The 19,912-nt window shown below is 40.1% G+C and overlaps 1 protein-coding gene across 39 annotated transcripts in view; it reads right to left on the minus strand.

Moving 5' to 3' along the window:
- Positions 1-19,912, minus strand: part of LOC147359668 (uncharacterized) — a 587,603-nt gene that overhangs the window by 148,254 nt on the left and 419,437 nt on the right. For 6 of the 39 annotated variants that reach the window (XR_015140287.1, XR_015140288.1, XR_015140286.1 and 3 more), the window contains one exon: positions 10,566-11,514. The exons of 32 other annotated variants lie outside the window; for them this stretch is intronic. The gene's annotated coding sequence lies outside the window, so the exon portion shown is untranslated. Of the gene's footprint in view, positions 1-10,565; positions 11,515-15,711; positions 15,994-19,912 lie in introns of those variants that run through there. One more of the 39 variants, XM_086335515.1, reaches the window with a different exon arrangement.

A 19,912-nucleotide genomic window follows, 5' to 3' on the forward strand; every position in this document is an offset into this window, starting at 1 on the left:
AAGTGGGACCTGACTAAACTTAAAAGCTTTTACACAGTAAAGGAAACTATAAGCAAGGTGAAAAGACAACCCTCAGAATGGGAGAATATAATAGCAAATGAAACAACAAAGGATTAATTTCCAAAATATACAAGCAGTTCATACAAGTCAATACCAGAAAAACAAACACCCCAATAAAAAAGTGAGGAAAAGACCTAAACAGACATTTCTCCAAAGAAGACATACATATGGCTAACAAACACATGGAAAGATGCTCAACATCACTCATTATTAGAGAAATGCAAATCAAAACTACAATGAGTGGAATTGTTTCCTTAATTTCTCTTTCTGTTTTCTCATTATTAGTGTATAGGAATGCAAGGGATTTCTGTGTGTTGATTTTATATCCTGCAACTTTACTATAGCATTGATTAGTTCTAGTAATTTTCTGGTGGAGTCTTTAGGGTTTTCTATGTAGAGGATCATGTCATCTGCAAACAGTGAGAGTTTTACTTCTTCTTTTCCAATTTGGATTCCTTTTATTTCTTTTTCTGCTCTGATTGTTGTGGCCAAAACTTCCAAAACTATGTTGAATAGTAATGGTGAAAGTGGGCACCCTTCTCTTGTTCCTGACTTTAGAGGAAATGCTTTCAATTTTTCACCATTGAGGATAATGTTTGCTGTGGGTTTGTCATATATAGCTTTTATTATGTTGAGGTGTGTTCCTTCTGTTCCTGCTTTCTGGAGAGTTTTTATCATAAATGGATGTTGAATTTTGTCAAGGAAACCAGAAGGGAAAGAGACACGTGTACCCCAATGTTCATCGCAGCACTGTTTATAATAGCCAGGACATGGAAGCAACCTAGATGTCCATCAGCAGATGAATGGATAAGAAAGCTATGGTACATATACACAATGGAGTATTACTCAGCCATTAAAAAGAATACATTTGAAGCAGTTCTAATGAGGTGGATGAAACTGGAGCCTATTATACAGAGTGAAGTAAGCCAGAAAGAAAAACACCAATACAGTATATTAACGCATATATATGGAATTTAGAAAGATGGTAACAATAACCCTGTGTACGAGACAGCAAAAGAGACACTGATGTATAGAACAGTCTTATGGACTCTGTGGGAGAGGGAGAGGGTGGGAAGATTTGGGAGAATGGCATTGAAACATGTAAAATATCATATATGAAACAAGTTGCCAGTCCAGGTTCGATGCATGATACTGGATGCTTGGGGCTAGTGCACTGGGACAACCCAGAGGGATGGTATGGGGAGGGAGGAGGGAGGAGGGTTCAGGATGGGGAACACATGTATACCTGTGGCGGATTCATTTTGATATTTGGCAAAACTAATACAATTATGTAAAGTTTAAAAATAAAATAAAATTTTAAAAAAACTACAATGAGATATCACTTCACACCAGTCAGAGTGGCCATCATCAAAAAGTATACAAACAATAAATGCTGGAGAGGGTGTGGAGAAAAGGGAATGCTCTTGCACTGTTGGTAGGAATGTAAATTGATACAGCCACCATGGAAGACAGTATGGAGATTCCTTAAAAAACAGGAATAAAATGACCATATGACCCAGCAATCCCACTCCTAGGCATATATCCTGAGGAAACCAATATTGAAAAAGACATATGTATCCCATTGTTCAATGAAGCACTATTTACAATAGCTAGCACATGGAAGCAACCTAGATGCCCATTTACAGATGATGGATAAAGAAGTTGTGGTATATATACACAATGGAATATTCAGTTCAATTCAGTCGCTTAGTCGTGTCTGACTCTTTGCGACCCCATGAATCGCAGCACACCAGGCCTCCCTGTCCATCACCAACTCCCGGAGTTCACTCAGACTCACGTCCATCGAGTCAGTGATGCCATCCAGCCATCTCATCCTCTATCGTCCCCTTCTCCTCCTGCCCACAATCCCTCCCAGCATCAGAGTCTTTTCCAATGAGTCAACTCTTCCCATGAGGTGGCCAAAGTACTGGAGTTTCAGCTTTAGCATCATTCCTTCCAAAGAAATCCCAGGGCTGATCTCCTTCAGAATGGACTGGTTGGATCTCCTTGCAGTCCAAGGGACTCTCAAGAGTCTTCTCCAACACCACAGTTCAAAAGCATCAATTCTTCAGCGCTCAGCCTTCTTCACAGCCCAACTCTCATATCCATACATGACCACAGGAAAAACCATAGCCTTGACTAGATGGACCTTTGTTGGCAAAGTAACGTCTCTGCTTTTGAATATGCTATCTAGGTTGGTCATAACTTTCCTTCCAAGGAGTAAGCGTCTTTTAATTTCATGGCTGCAGTCACCATCTGCAGTGATTTTGGAGCCCCCAAAAATAAAGTCTGACACTGTTTCCACTGTTTTCCCATCTATTTCCCACTCAGCCATAAAAAGGAAGACCTTTGAGTCAGTTCTAATGAGTTGGATGAATCTAGAGCCTGTTATACAAAGTGAAGTAAGTCAGAAAGAGGAACATAAGTATCATATTCTAGTGCATACATACAGAATCTAGAAAAATGGTACTGAAGAATTTATTAACAGGGAGCAATGGAAAAACATAGAGAACAGACTTATGGACATGGCAAGAGGGGAGGAGATGGTGAGATGTACGAAAAGAGCGACATGCAAACTTACATTACCATATGTAAAACAGATAGCCAACAGGAATTTGCTGCATGGCTGAGAAAACTCAAACAGGGGCTCTATATCAACCTAGAGGGGTGGGATGGGGAGGGAGATAGGAAGGAGTTTCCAAAGGGAGAGGACATATGTATACCTATGGCTGATTTATGTTGAGGTTTTGACAGAAAACAACAAAATTCTGTAAAGCAATTATCCTTCAATTAAAAAATTAATAAATTATTTAAAAAACAAAGAATACTGGAGTGGGTTGCCATGCCCTCCCTCCAGAGAATCTTCCCGACCCAGGGGTCAAACTTTGGTCTCCTGCATTGGCAGGCAGATTCTTTACTGTCTGAACCACCTGGGAAGCCCGTGTGTGTGTGTGTGTGTGTGTGTGTGTGTACATGTACATATACAAAAGTTCCCCTGGAGGAGGGCATGGCAACCCACTCCAGTATGCTTGCCTGGAGAATCCTATGGACAGAGGAGTCTGGCAGGCTCCTCTGGGTTTCAAAGAGTTGGGCATGACTGAAGCAACTGAGAACACCTACAGACATACACAGACACACACACACATATATATACACATATATGTGTGTGTATATATATGCATACACATAAATACATACACATAGATACACATAAATGTGTACACATAATATATGTATATACACATAATATATACATATATACACATAAATGTGTATATACAGACATATATGTGTATATACACACACATATATATACACACATATAAGCAAACAAACAAAAAACCAAGGAGCTACCAAAAGTGCAAGAAAAATTGTAGAACAGTATGAGTCTTAAATTAAGACATAGTCTTAAAATCTTAAAGGTCTGGCTTCACTTTCTACGATTTAATTGCAACTCTACATTCTTGTATGTAATATGGAGATTTTTTTTTTTAATCTGCTGTGTTTTCTCCATTGTTTCAGTTCTTTCCTGGTGGCAACTCAGGCTAAATCTAGTAAACTTAAAAAGGGAATGTATTGGAATGTTGTCAAAGATGTCACACAGTAAATTGATAGGCTTGTATCCAGCCTCAGGAATGAGGCAAAAATCGGAATGAAAATCAGTATAGGATCAAGGTAACAAGAGCATCCTACCAACTCAGCAGAGCGCACACCTGAAATGAGAGCCGGACCATTCCCCACCCCCAACTCCTGCTGTGAGTCACTTGATACAACATGCAAACTTGAGGGAGAAAGACTCTAATCGACTAAGTGTAGATTACAAATCCATTGGCTGCTTTGAAATAGTGAGAGAAAGAATCTCAAGGGAAGAGAACACACCGCCTCCAGGGGCCTCCAGTCCTCTATTAGGAGGGCAGCGGACATTGATTAATAGTCCCACTGAAATTGTACAAAGTGGGGGCTACTTAGGTCCCTCAAATTAATGGATGCTGGACAGTCATAAATCAACAAATGTCCACTCTTACCACCTCACAAGGTTGTTGAGAGTGGAATAAATCAGAGACAAAAGCTCTGAAAACTGAAACCCACTACACAAATTATTACTGTTGTTATTATTAATAATACGAGAATTTGTGAAAAAAACAAAACACCTCTAAAATCATGGTCATTTCAAACTTTGAATATTTCCCTCCTTTACTAAAGAAATTATTCATTAGTATTGGGCCCAAAATTAATGTCTCTCAAATTAATAGCAGGGAATATGTGTAGATAATGTTGACATTGACTGATAAGTAAAAAACAAGTGCCCTTTTTACATAGATTTGGAAGATCACATTTCATTTTAGGTGGGCTTCAAAGCAGAGTGTGGAGGATGGGGAAGTGTGAATTTCTAGACAAAAGTCATCATCTAGAACGGAATTCTTAGCAGTGGTCTTTAAGTGCATGAATGGCTTCAGAGCTATTAAATCCTGAAATTGCATTTAAATATTTTGTTTGTTGCACATAGAAGTCTGTGTGTGTACATGTTCAGGCACTAAGTTGTATCCAACTCTTTGAGACCCAATGGACGGCAAGCCCACCAGGCTCCCCTGTCCACGGGATTTTCCAAGCAAGGATACTGGTGTGGATTGCCATTTCCTTCTCTGGGGGATCTTCCCAAGCCAGGGATTGAACTTGCATCTCCTGTGTCTCCTGCATTGACAGGAGGAGTCTTTACCACTGCATCACCTGGGAAAACCAGAAGAGTGTGTATGTTTATATTTCTCCAGGATATAGCCAATCCATTCACAGTTCACCTTTTTTTCCCTTTAGAGTACTCTGTACTATTCAAGAAATATTAGACAACAAAATGATTAGATAAAAGCATGAAACATTTAAATAATAATACATGGCAGGCAGAATTAAATGAGCATTTTAGACACCACAAACAATAGATCAAAGAAAAAATTGTACATTAAAAAGCTACTAAAATTCAAAAAAGTTCCTAAAGCATATCATGCTTCAAATAGAGAGAGACAGAAATAGTATTCCCAGCACAGAGTTAGTGCTTTGTTTAAAGTAAATAAATTCAAAAAGGGAAAAAAAAAAGAGAGATACTAGATTTCTGAGGAACTTTCCATCCATTCCAACTGGTTTCATATTTTAAGCTGTAAAATTTTGAAGTTATTAGGACTGTGGAATTTTCCATGGAAACTGTGTCCTTCCGAATCTCATTACCTCATGCAATAATGGTTACGACCTAAAGTAGTTAGATTAATATATATGAAGATGAGGTTGAGGCTTACTTCTTTTATGCAATAAAGACTCATTTTTTTAATCCTCTACTACTGTTTTTACAGCTCATTTACATATTCATTGATAACTTTCCATACGTCAAGCCCTGTGTTTGGTACTTGTTTTTTTTTACCTTTCACAATAAGGTTCAAATTATTATTTTGACTTTCACAATGCAAGGAAATTGGAAGCCCACTGAGGGTAGGTGACTTGGCTAAAATGACCAATTAATAAGTGTCAAAGCTGGAATTACAATACAGCTCTGACAAGCTCATTTTAAGTATTTATATTCTGTTTAAAAGATCAAACTACTTTTTTTTTTTAACTTTACAAAATTGTATTAGTTTTGCCAAATATCAAAATGAATCCGCCACAGGTATACATGTGTTCCCCATCCTGAACCCTCCTCCCTCCTCCCTCCCCATACCCTCCCTCTGGGTCGTCCCAGTGCACCAGCCCCAAGCATCCAGTATCGTGCATCGAACCTGGACTGGCGGCTCATTTCAAACATGATATTATACATGTTTCAATGCCATTCTCCCAAATCTCCCCACCCTCTCCCTCTCCCACAGAGTCCATAAGACTGTTCTATACATCAGTGTCTCTTTTGCTGTCTCGTACAACAGGGCTATTGTTACCATCTTTCTAAATTCCATATATATGCGTTAGTATACTGTATTTATGTTTTTCCTTCTGGCTTACTTCACTCTGTATAATAGGCTCCAGTTTCATCCACCTCATTAGAACTGCTTCAAATGTATTCTTTTTAATGGCTGAGTAATACTCCATTGTGTATATGTACCACATCTTTCTTAGCCATTCATCTGCTGATGGACATCTAGGTTGCTTCCATGTCCTGGCTATTATAAACAGTGCTGCGATGAACATTGGGGTACACGTGTCTCTTTCCCTTCTGGTTTCCTCAGTGTGTATGCCCAGCAGTGGGATTGCTGGATCATAAGGCAGTTCTATTTCCAGTTTTTTAAGGAATCTCCACACCGTTCTCCATAGTGGCTGTACTAGTTTGTATTCCCACCAACAGCGTAAGAGGGTTCCCTTTTCTCCACACCCTCTCCAGCATTTATTGCTTGTAGACTTTTGGATCGCAGCCATTCTGACTGGTGTGAAATGGTACCTGATAGTGGTTTTGATTTGCATTTCTCTGATAATGAGTGATGTTGAGCATCTTTTCATGTGTTTGTTAGCCATCTGTATGTCTTCTTTGGAGAAATGTCTATTTAGTTCTTTGGCCCATTTTTCCTCTATGACCCACCTCCCAGAATATTGGAAATAAAAACAAAAATAAACAAATGGGACCTAATTAACCTTAAAAGCTTCTGCACACCAAACTACTTTTTAAAATACCATCAGTAGTGCTTCCTGGGCGGCTCAGTGGTAAAGAATCCACCAGCCAATGCAGGAGACACAGGTTCAATCCCTGATCCAGCAAGATCCCACATGCTGTGGAGCAACTAAGCCCCTGTGCCTCAACTACCAAGACTATGCTCTGGAGCCCGGGAGCCATAGCCACTGACGCTTGCACACCCCAGAGCCGGACCTCCACAACCAGAGTATCCACCGCAATGAGAAGGCCACATACCGTGACTAGAGAAAAGCCCAGGCAGCAATGAAGACCCAGCACAGCCAAAAATAAACCAAATTATTTTAAAACAAAAGTGTTAATATGCATTTGCGCCACCTAAGAGATTTTCTGTTTGTTTCTTTGTTGGCTCTTCAAGGCTGTGTCAAAGATTCAGAGATTACATGATCACCCAAAGAGAGCTGACACAGTTGAAATAGGTCTAGTATCCTTTTGTGAAAGTCAAAGTGTCAGTCCCTCAATCAGATCCCACTCTTTATGACCCCATGGACTACAGCCCTGCCAGGCTCCTCTGTCCATGGGATTCTACTAATCCATTAATACTAGAATTTTTATCATCATGAAAGAAATATCCTGGAACACATAGATAAATATTACTATTTCACCCCACCCAGTCTCTTTAAGAGGACCTGTGATTCATGCTTATATGTTCCAAGGACCCCGGCCAGATTTGGAGTGTGGTCCAGATTTAAGATCTTGATTCCTGCCATAGTTCTTGGTCCTCTTGACCCTCCTATTAATTTACCAAGCCTGAGTCATAATTCTAGATGGTCTTACTGGGGATCTTTGACTCAAAAGAGACTCATAAAAGCTTTTATGGGAAATTAGACACTAATGTCAGGGTTTCACACAATTGAGATATCTTGTGGTGTTGGACTTGTGGTGCAGTCCTTGGACTGCAAGGAGATCAAATCAATTAATCCTAAAGGAAATCAGTCCTAACATTCATTGGAAAGACTGATGCTGAAACTCCAATACTTTGCCCACCTGATGTGAAGAACTGACTCATTGGGAAAGACCCTGATGCTGGGAAGGATTAAAGGCAAGAGGAGAAGGGGATGACAGAGGATAGGATGATTGGATGACATCACCGACTCAATGGACATGAGTTTGAGCAAGCTCCAGGAGTTGGTGATGGACAGGGAAGTCTGGCATGCTGCAGTCCATGGGGCAGCAAAGAGTCAGACATGACTGAGCCACTGAACTGAACTGACAGTACCCCAGACCAACCCCACCAAGATGTTCCCCCCCACTGCCTCCTGCTGATGCTGTTTAGTCACTAAGTTGTGTCCGACTCATTGCAACCCCATGGACTGTAGCCCTCCAAGTTCCACTGTCCGTGGGATTTCCCAGGCAAGAATGCTGGAGTGGGTAGCCATTTCCTTCTCCAGGGGGATCTTCTCGACCCAAAGACCAAACCAGGGTCTCCTGCATGGCAAGCAGATTCTTACCACTGAGTCACCTGAGAAGATCCTCAAATTAAAAGATACATTTTTCACTGAGGTGTGGTAGTCTTCATATCTCCATTTCTCTTTGGGAAACACAGGAAACCAGGCCAGAGTGTAGGGTTATAGCTTATTTTCTTAGGATCATAAAATTTCAGTGCTAGAAGTGATCTGAGAGACATTCTGGCTCAGTATTATATTGTTAAGAACACTGAGACCCTTAGACACACACAAAAAAATTTGGCCAAAGCCAGATAAGGAGTTGATAGCAGGCTGATACTAAGATCGAAGGTTCCTAACTCCTAATTCAATACCCTTTCCAATATACAGGCCTCTATGCACTGACCCAATCATTTTCAATACACAATTATGGACATTCTGCTCCCATTTTACAAATCAAAGCAGTAACCAGTGTGACATGTGATTTGTCAAGTGTAGTAAAAACTGACCCCAGGTCCCACTTCCTGTTGTCTTCAGTTTGCCTACTTCTTCAACATTAATTCTGAGACTATTGATTTTTTTATTCAACAAACTTTTACTTAGAAACTGTAACACTGTGAACTGTTTATTACCAAAGACCAGCTTTGCTCATCCTGGTCACCTCTGACAATGTGAAGGTCAGAATATGGTAGGGGAAGGAGAAATCTACAGAATTAAGGAAATATAATTTGGTAGAAACAACCATGTAAGAGATGAGATTTGGAATATGAAGGAAGGAATGACTCACTCTTCCAGCAGGAGATAAGAAGACTTCATGATGGACATGACATTGTAATACTGGGCCCTGAAGACTGAGAAGTACTTTGCTAACTGTATAAGGTAAAGGGTATTCCAGACAGAGGAAAGAGCAAAATCATATTGGGATTGGCCAAAAAGCTCATTCAGGTTTTTCTGTAAAATGTTATAGGGAAACCCGAATGAACTTTCTTGCCAATCCTATATAACAGTGTGGAATCACCTGTTATAGAGTTGATAGAGTTCGTAAAAGGTAGTTGGGAGATATATCCTGGTAAAGAATCCTCATGCCAGTTCAGGAGATGCAAGAGACACTGATTCTATCCCTGGGTCAGGAAGATCCCCTAGAGGAGGAAATGGCATCCCACTCCAGTATTCTTGCCTGAAAAATTCCATGGACAAAAGAGCCTGGCAGAGTCTCTCTGCAACCATCCATGGGGTCACAAAGAGTTGGACACAACTGAACACACACACACACACAACTTAAATGCTAGACTAGAACCAGGCAGTCAGGGGTCTTGAAGGCCATGAAATATAAAGAAGGTTGGCTTGCAGATGTTAGGAAGCCAGTAGAAGCAGAGTAGCATCAGGTTCGGACAAGGCAATGGCACCCCACTCCAGTACTCTTGCCTGGAGAATCCCATGGCTGGAGGAGCCTGGTAGGCTACAGTCCATGGGGTCGTGAAGAGTCAGACACGACTGAGCAACTTCACTTTCACTTTTCACTTTCATGAATTGGAGAAGGAAATGGCAACCCACTCCAATATTCTTGCCTGGAAAACTCCAGGGACAGGGGAGCCTGGTGGGCTGCCGTCTATGGGGTCGCACAGAGTCGGACACGACTGACATGACTTAGCAGCAGCAGCAGCAGCAGGTTATATGTGTGTTTTGGGAAGGTCCATGTGACAAGACTGCAGAAGATCACTCAGAGGTACCAAGAGTAGAGGCAGGAAGACCATTTCAAATATTTCAGTAGTCCTGATGACAGATGATGAAAGTCTCAATGATTAAAGTAAGCTTGGAGGAAAATTACACTTTTGGAGAATTCACAAGGTAGGACTCAGTGATACACTGGATACTGCTTATGACAGAGCAGCAAGAGCTGAAGGTGATGGAGATTCTAACTTAGGTGACTGTCACATGGTCATGAAACTATATACGCTAGAACAAATGTTTAACTATTTGGGTTCACTGAGACTTTTAAGTATCTGACAGAAACTCAAGCCACTACCCAGAAAAAGTCACATATGGACATATACAATTGTTCGTGCAACTGTAGATGCTTTATTGGCTCTGAAGCCTGTGAATGAATGGGACTTCGGATTACGAATCCCTGTTTTAGAAGAATTCAATGTACAAGCACTGGTGAGGTTTGGGTTGTCAATTATTAACATCCTAGAATTAATCTGTCAGCTTCTGACACTGGAAGCTGGATTACCTGTACTCCAATGTATCAACTGGGGGTATGGTTAAAAGCACTAGCCATGTGGTAGCCATGGGGCAGGAAGTGTGATCACAGAGTGGGAACAAAGCACAGAGTGGGGATCAGAGAAATGATCATCACCACCCCCCAATTTTTCTGAGTTATTGTGAGTCATGGTCCTGAATGAATCAAGCATATCCCATGTTTTTACCATCCCTCCACATCTGAGACTCTATTTAGTACTCACAATAGCCTTGTGACGTCAAGAGATCCATGTCAGAAGATGAAATGATCAAAGCTCAGAGACATGGAGTGACTTTCTTTCCCAAGATCACAGTTAGCAGCAGAGACAGGGCCTCGTCTGTTTCCTTCCTTCTCAAGGCTGTTTTCTTTGAAGACATGTTGCCTGAGACACCAAGATGAAAGATGCCTGGATACTGATCCAGTTTTTTTTGTTGTTGTTGTCGTTGTTGTTTTCACTTCACACTGATGATGCTATTCAGAGCACTGATACCCAGGACACTGCTGAGGTCACGGCATTCATCAACAGTGGGGAGGCCATGGGTTGGAGCCACGAAGGACATTGTCTTCAGCTTAAGGCAGACATGGGTTCAAATGCCAACTCTGCCACTGATATCTCTGTGAGACTGGGTAAGCTCTGTAATATCACTGGTGTTCAGTTTCCTTGTCTTTAAAATAGAGTTAGCAACACGCTTCTCCAAATTTACCAGGCTCAAGTGAGCATGAGAAGTGAAAACGACCTCTCCGCACTGGCTCCTCTTCTGAAGGCTTTCAGCAGGCACCGCAATTTCCCTGGGATCATAAATCCTATCTGCAGGCTCCTGACACCAATCCCCTTCTCTCAGATCACTCACTGGGGGCAACCAGCCTTCCAGAATGGTCCACTGGCTGCCCTGCCTGGAACAAGCATCTCTCTTGTGTACATCGCCAAAACAATATGTGCCAAGAATATCTGAGACCTTAATACTTGAAGGGTGAGTCTTCACAGACTTAATGAGCATCTATTTTTAAATGACACATGCTCAGAAATAAAGGACAGTAAGATTGTAAATGTGGAACATTCCTGACGGAGAGTGGTTACTGGGTCTGTGTCATGGAACATTCCAACTGTGTTGACTGTCCTCATAATATTCATATATTTAGATAGTCACTTGCAACATCTGAAGGCCCACCACCTATAAGGAAATAAAACATGAGGTAGTGTGTCTTAGTCCAGGAAACAGCTAGACAAGAAAATGCTGAGTTATTTTTTTCATTTAAGTAGTTAACTGTAACGAATACGAGTAATCCTGCCATGATAGAGAGGCATGCCTTTCCACACCATTTACTGCAGAGAGAAAATGAGAAAACCCCAAAACTACCATTTTGAACATATGATGTCTATCCGCTCACTAACTCTGTGACTTTGAGAAAACCTCTCTGAGATCATGATTCCTGATTTCTCAACTGGGGATGTAATGCAGGCTTATCATCCTCACACTGTGCTTCCCCCATGGTTTAGTGGTAACGAATCTGCCTGCCATTCAGGAGATGCGTCAGGAGCTGCAGGTTTGAGCCCTGGGTCAGGAAGATCCCCTGGAGAAGGAAATGGCAACCCACTCCAGTATTCTTCCCTGGGAAATTTCATGGATAGAGGAGACTGGTATGCTGCAGTCCATGGGGTTGCAAAGAGAGTCAAATATGGCTGGGTGACTAAACAACAACATCTTTACAGCCTCTTTAAGAAGAAGACAATAAAGCCCCATATTACACTGAGGATTATCCCCTTTCTGAACTTCCTTCTTCTATTGTGTTGCTTCTTAGAGTTTTCAAGATTCAGTGTGCCAAGGACATGCACTGTGGTTGTCTTCCAGGGCATTAACATGCCACTCTGGATTGTTGTTCTTTGTCAACATTAAACAATGGGATATGCATAAGATCATTTTCTTGGATGGTGTGTATATATATAAAAAAAATATATATATATATATACACACACACACACACCGTATGTCTGGTGCCACCATATATATATATGGTGGGAAAACATGGAACTTTATTCTGATCCAAAGTTTTCTGGGGGATTTTAAGTCCTTCAGTGTTCTCTGTATATTTTAAAATCATCTTATCAATTTCTACAAAAACATATGATGGGATTTTTACTGTAAGATATTGAATATTTTACTGTAAGGTATTGAATCTAGATTAAATTTTGAGATAAATGATTGGTTATATGTGTTTCAGATTCTTGATCTTATCTCTCTTTTATTGGAAGCCATCTGCCCACAAGGAAAAACATACCTTGTATCACCCTCTGTGCCCTAAATTTACTTGAGGAGTTTTCTAGAGGTGGGACAGTCTTTAAATTGTCTGCTTATATCTATGACTGAATAATTCCATTTCATGTGTGGAATATCAAAGTTATTTGCTCATGCACCTAAGCCAGTAGATCTATCAATAATAAAGCTGACAGCTCGCTTTCTACATCTTAATTATTTTTTCTACCTCTCAATCAACTCTAACATCAAATGGAAAATAGTCATTAAGGACATCTTCAGTTAGATACACCTTGACGAGCCAATAAAATAACCAGAATTACAATTCCTTCAAATAATGCTTGCTTTGCTTAAATTTAAATTTAGATTACCTGGGCTAATAAAATAGAAGCAGTACTAAAATTTGCATTTGATATTTTGATCAGTCACATTCATAAGGATACATCTTACAAGGAGAGAATATTGAGGGATTAACAATTATTGAGCATCACATTTATACCTCATTGCAGATTTCTGGGGTACTATTATTCCCATTAAGCAAAGTGAGGAAACATCATTTTAGAGGTTAAGTAACCAGAGGCTTGAACTTACACACTTAAATAGAATCCTCAGAAAAGACATAATCAACTTTTCATGTAAAATGCTTACAATCTTTAAATGTTTTCACATATATTTTATATGCTACTAGGAATTATATTGTAAAGATGTCAGGCAGTTAACCTCAGCTTACAGAGGGCAGAACTGAGGCTCAATAGATTATCTTATTTACAAAACAGAAATGGAGACACCAATGTAAAAAACAAATTCATTGATACCAAAGCAGGAAAGGGGGCCAGGATGGATGGGAGATTGGGATTGACATGCATACACTACTATGCATAAAAGAGATCACTAAAGAGAATCTTATGACAAACCTAGACAACATGTTAAAAAGCAGAGACATTATGTTACTGACAAAGGTCCATCTAGTTAAAGCTATGGTTTTTTAAGTAGTCATGTATGGATGTGAGAACTGGACCATAAAGAAAGCTGAGCACCGAAGAATTGATGCTTTTGCACTGTGGTGTTGGAGAAGACTCTTGAGAGTCTCTTAGACTGCAAGGAGATCCAGCCAGTCCATCCTAAAGTAAATCAGTCCTGAGTATTCATTGGATGGACTGATGCTGAAGCTGAAGCTCCAATACTTTGGCCACCTGATGCAAAAAACTGACTCATTTGAAAAGACGCTGATGCTGAGCAAGATTGAAGGTGGGAGAAGGGGATGACAGAGGATGAGATGGTTGGATGGCATCACCGACTTGATGGACATGAGTTTGAATAAGCTCTGGGAGCTGGTGATGAACAGGGAAGCCTGGTGTGCTGTAGTCCCTGGGGTTGCAAAGAGTAGGACATGACTGAGCTACTGAACTGAATTGAATAAGAATCTACTGTGTAGCACTGGGAAATCTACTCAATGCTCTGTAGTGACCTAAATTAGAAGAAAATACGAGTAAAAAGGGATATGTGTGTGCTTGTGGCTGATTCACTTTGCTATACAACAGAAACCAACACAACATTGTGAACAACTATACATCAATTTAAAAACAACAAAAACTGAGCCTCAAAGAACTTAAGTGACTTGCTCCTGGTCATGGACTCACCACCAGAATATGGTAATGGGTCTTGTTACTCACAATGAGGCAACCTATTACTATATCATACTCAAAAGTGGGCTATTTCTAGTCACTTTTATTACTTTTGACATAAGGTCCCTAAGCACTGACCCTATTTTTAGACAACAATGTAGGCCAGGAGAGAACAGATATGAATGTTTCCTTCACAGTTGATAGGAAAGAAGGACCCCAGTATTGATCTACTACAATCAATATAATGGATGTTTTAGAACTGGATAGATGGAAATCTATACCAATTCATTTGGCTGTTTTGGTGCTTGTAACTAGTAGAAAATACTTGAGTAACTGTCTCATTCCAATCACTGTAAGGCAACTGGCTCTTAACTTTCTAACTCATCATCTATGTGATATTTTTTCCTCAGCATGGATCCCATATAAATAGATTAGAATCAAATGTGGTTCTAATTATAAATCAAAGATGTCAACTTATGATAAAAGAATGAACAGTCTGACCTAGTCTAATTGGTTTTCTTGTCAACTAATCCTTACTTATCTAGTCTAAGCCCTTTAAATAGCCTCAGTCAGTCACAAAATAATACTCTGAATCCAGATAAAATGTAATGAGAGCATAAATGAAGACAGTGTCACATGTCATGGAGAGAAGTGCCACAGAGCCTATGACATACCAGGTGTTCAGTGAATAATTGTGGAATCAAATATTCCACTTTCTATTAATGTGCCCATATTCTATGAATATTTAGGTAATTGAATTCATAGTATATTGTGGGAAGTGGGCAATGAAAAAGGATCAATCGAAGATGGGCATATACGCAGAAAAAACTCTAATTCAAAAAAGACCCATCCACCCCAATATTACAGCACTGTTTACAATAGACAGGACATGGACGCAGCCTAAATGTTTATCAACAGACTGATGGATAAAGAATAGGTGGTACATGTATGCAACAGAATATTACTGAACCATAAAAAGGAACAAAATTGTGCCACTTGTAGACATGTGGATGGACCTAGAGACCACCATACAGAGTGAAGTCAGAAAAACAAATATTGTGTATTAATGCATATATGTGATATCTATAAAAATGGTATATATTATCTTATCTGCAAAGCAGAAAAAGAGACACAGACAGAGAGAACAAAAGTATGGACACCAGGTTTGAAAGGGAGAGAGGGGAAGAATGAATTGAGAGACTGGGATTCACACATATACCCTATTGATACTATGTATAAGATAGATAACAAAAACCTACTTGTTAGTTATCTATTTAATCTATAGCCCAGGGAACTCTACTCAATGATCTGGGGTGACATAAATGGGAAAGAAATCCAAAAAAGAGGGGGTATATGTTTATATGTGAATCAAGAAGCAACAGTTAGAACTGGACATAGAACAAATGACTGGTCCAAAATTGGGAAAGGAGTACAACAAGGCTGTATATTGTCACGCTGCTTATTTTATGTATATGTAGAGTACATCACAGAGAAGGCAATGGCACCCCACTCCAGTACTCTTGCCTGGAAAATCCCATGGACGGAGGAGCCTGGTAGGCTGCAGTCCATGGAGTCACGAAGAGTCAGACATGACTGAGCGACTTCACTTTCACTTTTCACTTGGCAGCCCACTCCAATATTCTTGCCTGGAGAATCCCAGGGATGGTAGAGCCTGGTGGGCTGCCGTCTATGGGGTCGCAGAGTCAGACACGACTAAAGTGACTTGGCGGCAGCAGAGTACATCATGTGAAATGCCAGCTGGATGAATCACAAGCTGGAATCAAGATTGCAGGGAGAAATATCAACAACCTCAGATATGCAGATGATAGCACTCTAATGGAAGAAAGCAAAGAGGAACTAAAGAGACTCTTGATGGGGGTAAAAGAGTAGAGTGAAAAAGGTGGCTTGAAACTCAACATTAAAAAAACTAAGATAATGGCATCCAGTCCTATCACTTCATGGCAAATAGAAGAGGAAAGAGAGAAAGCAGGGATAGATTTTATTCTCTTGGTCTCCAAAATCACTGAAGACTGACTACAGCCATAAAATTAAAAGACACTTGCTCCTTGGAAGAAAATCTATGAAAAACCTGGGCAGCATATTAAAAAGCAGAGACCTCACATTGGCAGTAAAGGTCTATATAGTCAAAGCTACGGTTTTCCCAATAGTCATGTACAAATGTGAGAGGTGGATCATAAAGAAGAATGAGAGCCAAAGACCTGTTGATTTCAAATTGTGGTGTTAGAGAAGACTCTTGAGAATCCCTTGGACTGCAAGGAGATCAAACCAGTCAATCCTAAAGCAAAACAATTCTGAATAGTCACTGGAAGGACTGATGCTGAAGCTGAAGCTCCAATACTTTGGCCACCAGATGCGAAGAGCCAACTCATTGGAAAAGACCCTGATGCTCAGAAAGACTGAAGAAAAGAGGAGAAGATGGAGTAAGAGATGGTTGAATAGGATCACCGAGTCAACAGACATGAATTTGAGTAAACTCCGGGAGATGGTGAAGGACAGGGAAGCCTAGAGTGCTGTAGTCTATGAGGTCACAAAAAGTCAACTTAGCAACTGAACAAGGTGTAGTAGAAAGAAAGTAACCCTTGGATTCAGATATATCTCAGAGCAAATCCATTCTCTCTACTTACTGGTATTATTCGGGACAAATCAAGTAATCCCTAATAAGGTGGGTTTCTTAATGTGCAAAGTGCTGATCAGTGCTTTAACAGGAAAAGTACAAGAAGCGACTAGACCTAGACCTAGGCCCATGACCAGGAGTGACTAACCAAACTAGGAAACTTCAAAGGAGGCATTCCAGAAAGGAAGTCATATAAATAAATTCAATAAGGATGAGTAGGGGTTACAAAGCAAAAACTGGAAAAAGAAAATAGTAAATATTTTGCAGTCTATACAGTCCCTGTCACAACGGTTTCATTCTGTGCTGTAGTGCAAAATCAGCCATAGACAATATGTAACGGATGGGCATTGCTGCTGTTTGTTTAGTCACTAAGTTATGTCCGAGTCTTTGCGACCCCATGTACTGTAGGCCACCAGGCTCCTCTGTTCATGAGATTTCCCAGGAAAGAATACTGGAGTGGGTTGCCATTTCCTTCTCAAGAGTGGACGGGCATGGTTCTGCTTAAATACAACTTTATTACAAAAACAGACAGCAGGCAGTATTTCGTCCATAGGCTATAGTTTGCTGATCCCCAGTATAAAGAATACAAGAGGAAGTCAAGCATAGAGATTGAAAAATATTTGAAGGACATTTAGTTATTAAATTCACTCATTTAGCACATCTTCAAGGAATGTGTTCTATGTACTAGGAACTTCCCTAGATGCTCAGGACACAAAAGACAGAGTTCCTCTTCTGGTGATACCATAATACAGTGAATCAGAACCCTATATAACTGAGAATAGACTGAATAATAGCTTTGTAAGCTAAAAATCCTGAAATGCATATAAATCACCATCATTGCGATAATTCAATGTCATATTCAGTATGATTACTTTATTTTGAGGCCTTTTGTAACACAATGTCAAGCGCATATTTACTGACCACTTGAATAGAAAGACATAAGTTGCTGAAAGTTCCAGGAAAACAAACCTAGTGTAGAATTTAAGACTAATGAGGTGGATGAAACTGGAGCCTATTATACAGAGTGAAGTAAGCCAGAAAGAAAAACACCAATACAGTATACTAACGCATATATATGGAATTTAGAAAGATGCTAACAATAACCCTGTGTACGAGACAGCAAAAGAGACACTGATATATAGAACAGTCTTATGGACTCTGTTGCAGAGGGAGGGGGTGGGAAGATTTGGGAGAATGGCATTGTAACATGTATAATATCATGTATGAAATGAGTTGCCAGTCCAGGTTCGATGCACGATACTGGATGCTTGGGGCAGGTGCACTGGGACGACCCAGAGGGATGGTATGGGGAGGGAGGAGGGAGGAGGGTTCAGGATGGGGAACACATGTATACCTGTGGTGGATTCATTTTGATATTTGGCAAAACTAATACAATTTGTAAAGTTTAAAAATAAAATAAAATTTAAAAATAAAAAAATTTAAAAAAAAATTTTTTAAAGAAAAATAAATAAATAAAAAAGCTAAACTCTGGGGGAAAAAAAAAGTCCCACACCAAGAACCTGCTAGTCCTATAAGTGATCTCCTCTGGCACTCACAATAGCTTTTCAAGGTGGTTCTTCTTGGTCCCACTTTACAGATGTGAAAATGTGGCCTAAAGAAATTTCATCTCTTCCTGGGTGCTAGGGAGTTGAGATTTAGACACTAAAGATGGTTGACTTGTCCTACCTCCAAACTGCCTATTTGGAGAAAAACATGGACAAAGCAGCAGGGAGTTGGACGCTGGAGTTTCATGGCAGGGGAGTAAGCAGAAAAGTTAAGATGAGTCTGTCAGAGGCCCACAGAGAACTCACGATAGTCCTGGGAACTGAAATCAAGCATCCTAATTGCCACTTCCTGCTTCTAATCACTTTCCCAAGAGAGCTGCCCCAGTGATTCCTGAGTGGAGGGAAGGCTGAGAGAATCTTTTAAATCCCAGCCCTTGTTATAAATTTAGACTTCAGGAGAGGAAAAGAAGAAAAAGAAGAAAAAAAAAATGTTGGCTTAAGAAAGTAAAGTTTCCCACTCATCAGATCAAGGGCAGTAGACAGAGGAAAAGAACATAAATTCAGTCACTTTGCCTGCTGGCCCCAAGGCAGCGGAGCCCTAGTTTTCCCTGAAAGCTCAGCCACCCAACTTGGAGGGAATGCAGTCATGCCCAGAATTACGTAGCAACACAAGGCAGGCTTCTGTTTCTCCCTAATGAGTTGATTATATCCTGTCAGAAGAATCATAAGGCCATCAAATGTCAAGTCAATTTTCTCAAACATATTATTTTCATAGCAGCTGGGTCTGACTAAACTCTTGAAACAGAGCATCCTATTGTTACACTTTACTGGGAATGTTAAAGTGAAACTCAATTTAAAAAGAAAGAAAAAATCCTCACAGGACATATGATCCTGATTCATGGAAGTTTACAGTTCAGTATTCAGAGGCCGGTTTTATTAAGATGATTCGGTCACTTAGTTCATAATTAACAGATCATGACAGAGGAAATAAACGTGGGATGTGTTATCTGCCCATAAGAGCCATTTGCTCAGAAGGCAGGTGGGATGTGTCTTTAGCTACTGACTTGACTTATGAAAAGTTTTAAGGAGAAAATTTGAATTTTCAAGGTACTGCATTCTGATCCTTATATTACCAACACATGATCCTGAATGAATCTAGTTTATCACAATCTCGAAAGACACAGACATGATACTGAGATAAAATACTGGACTTGAGTCGCACAACTAGAGTTTCAGCCACTTATGTGCTGAATGGTCTTAAGTGAATTTATGAAATGAACACAGTAATAACTAAGTAAGAGCTGCTGAAGGAATTGAAAAGATACATGGCACACTGATGCAGAATAAATATTCAATGAATGGTAGCAATGAAAATGATGGCAGCAAGGATAATAATGACAAGTGGGAAAAGATAAAGAATTTGGTAAAACATGCATCCAGGGCCAGTCAGAGAGAGGGAGAAAGCTATGAAATGTGGAGCTAAATCAATAACACAGCCTCCAATTTACATTGACTGATGTTTGCATTGGACAAGGTCCTCATTCTATAACATC

This window comes from Bos grunniens, chromosome 14, assembly GCF_055505025.1.
Source record: "Bos grunniens cultivar Pamir isolate PY7600 chromosome 14, Bosgru_T2T1.0, whole genome shotgun sequence".
NCBI lineage: Eukaryota > Metazoa > Chordata > Mammalia > Artiodactyla > Bovidae > Bos > Bos grunniens.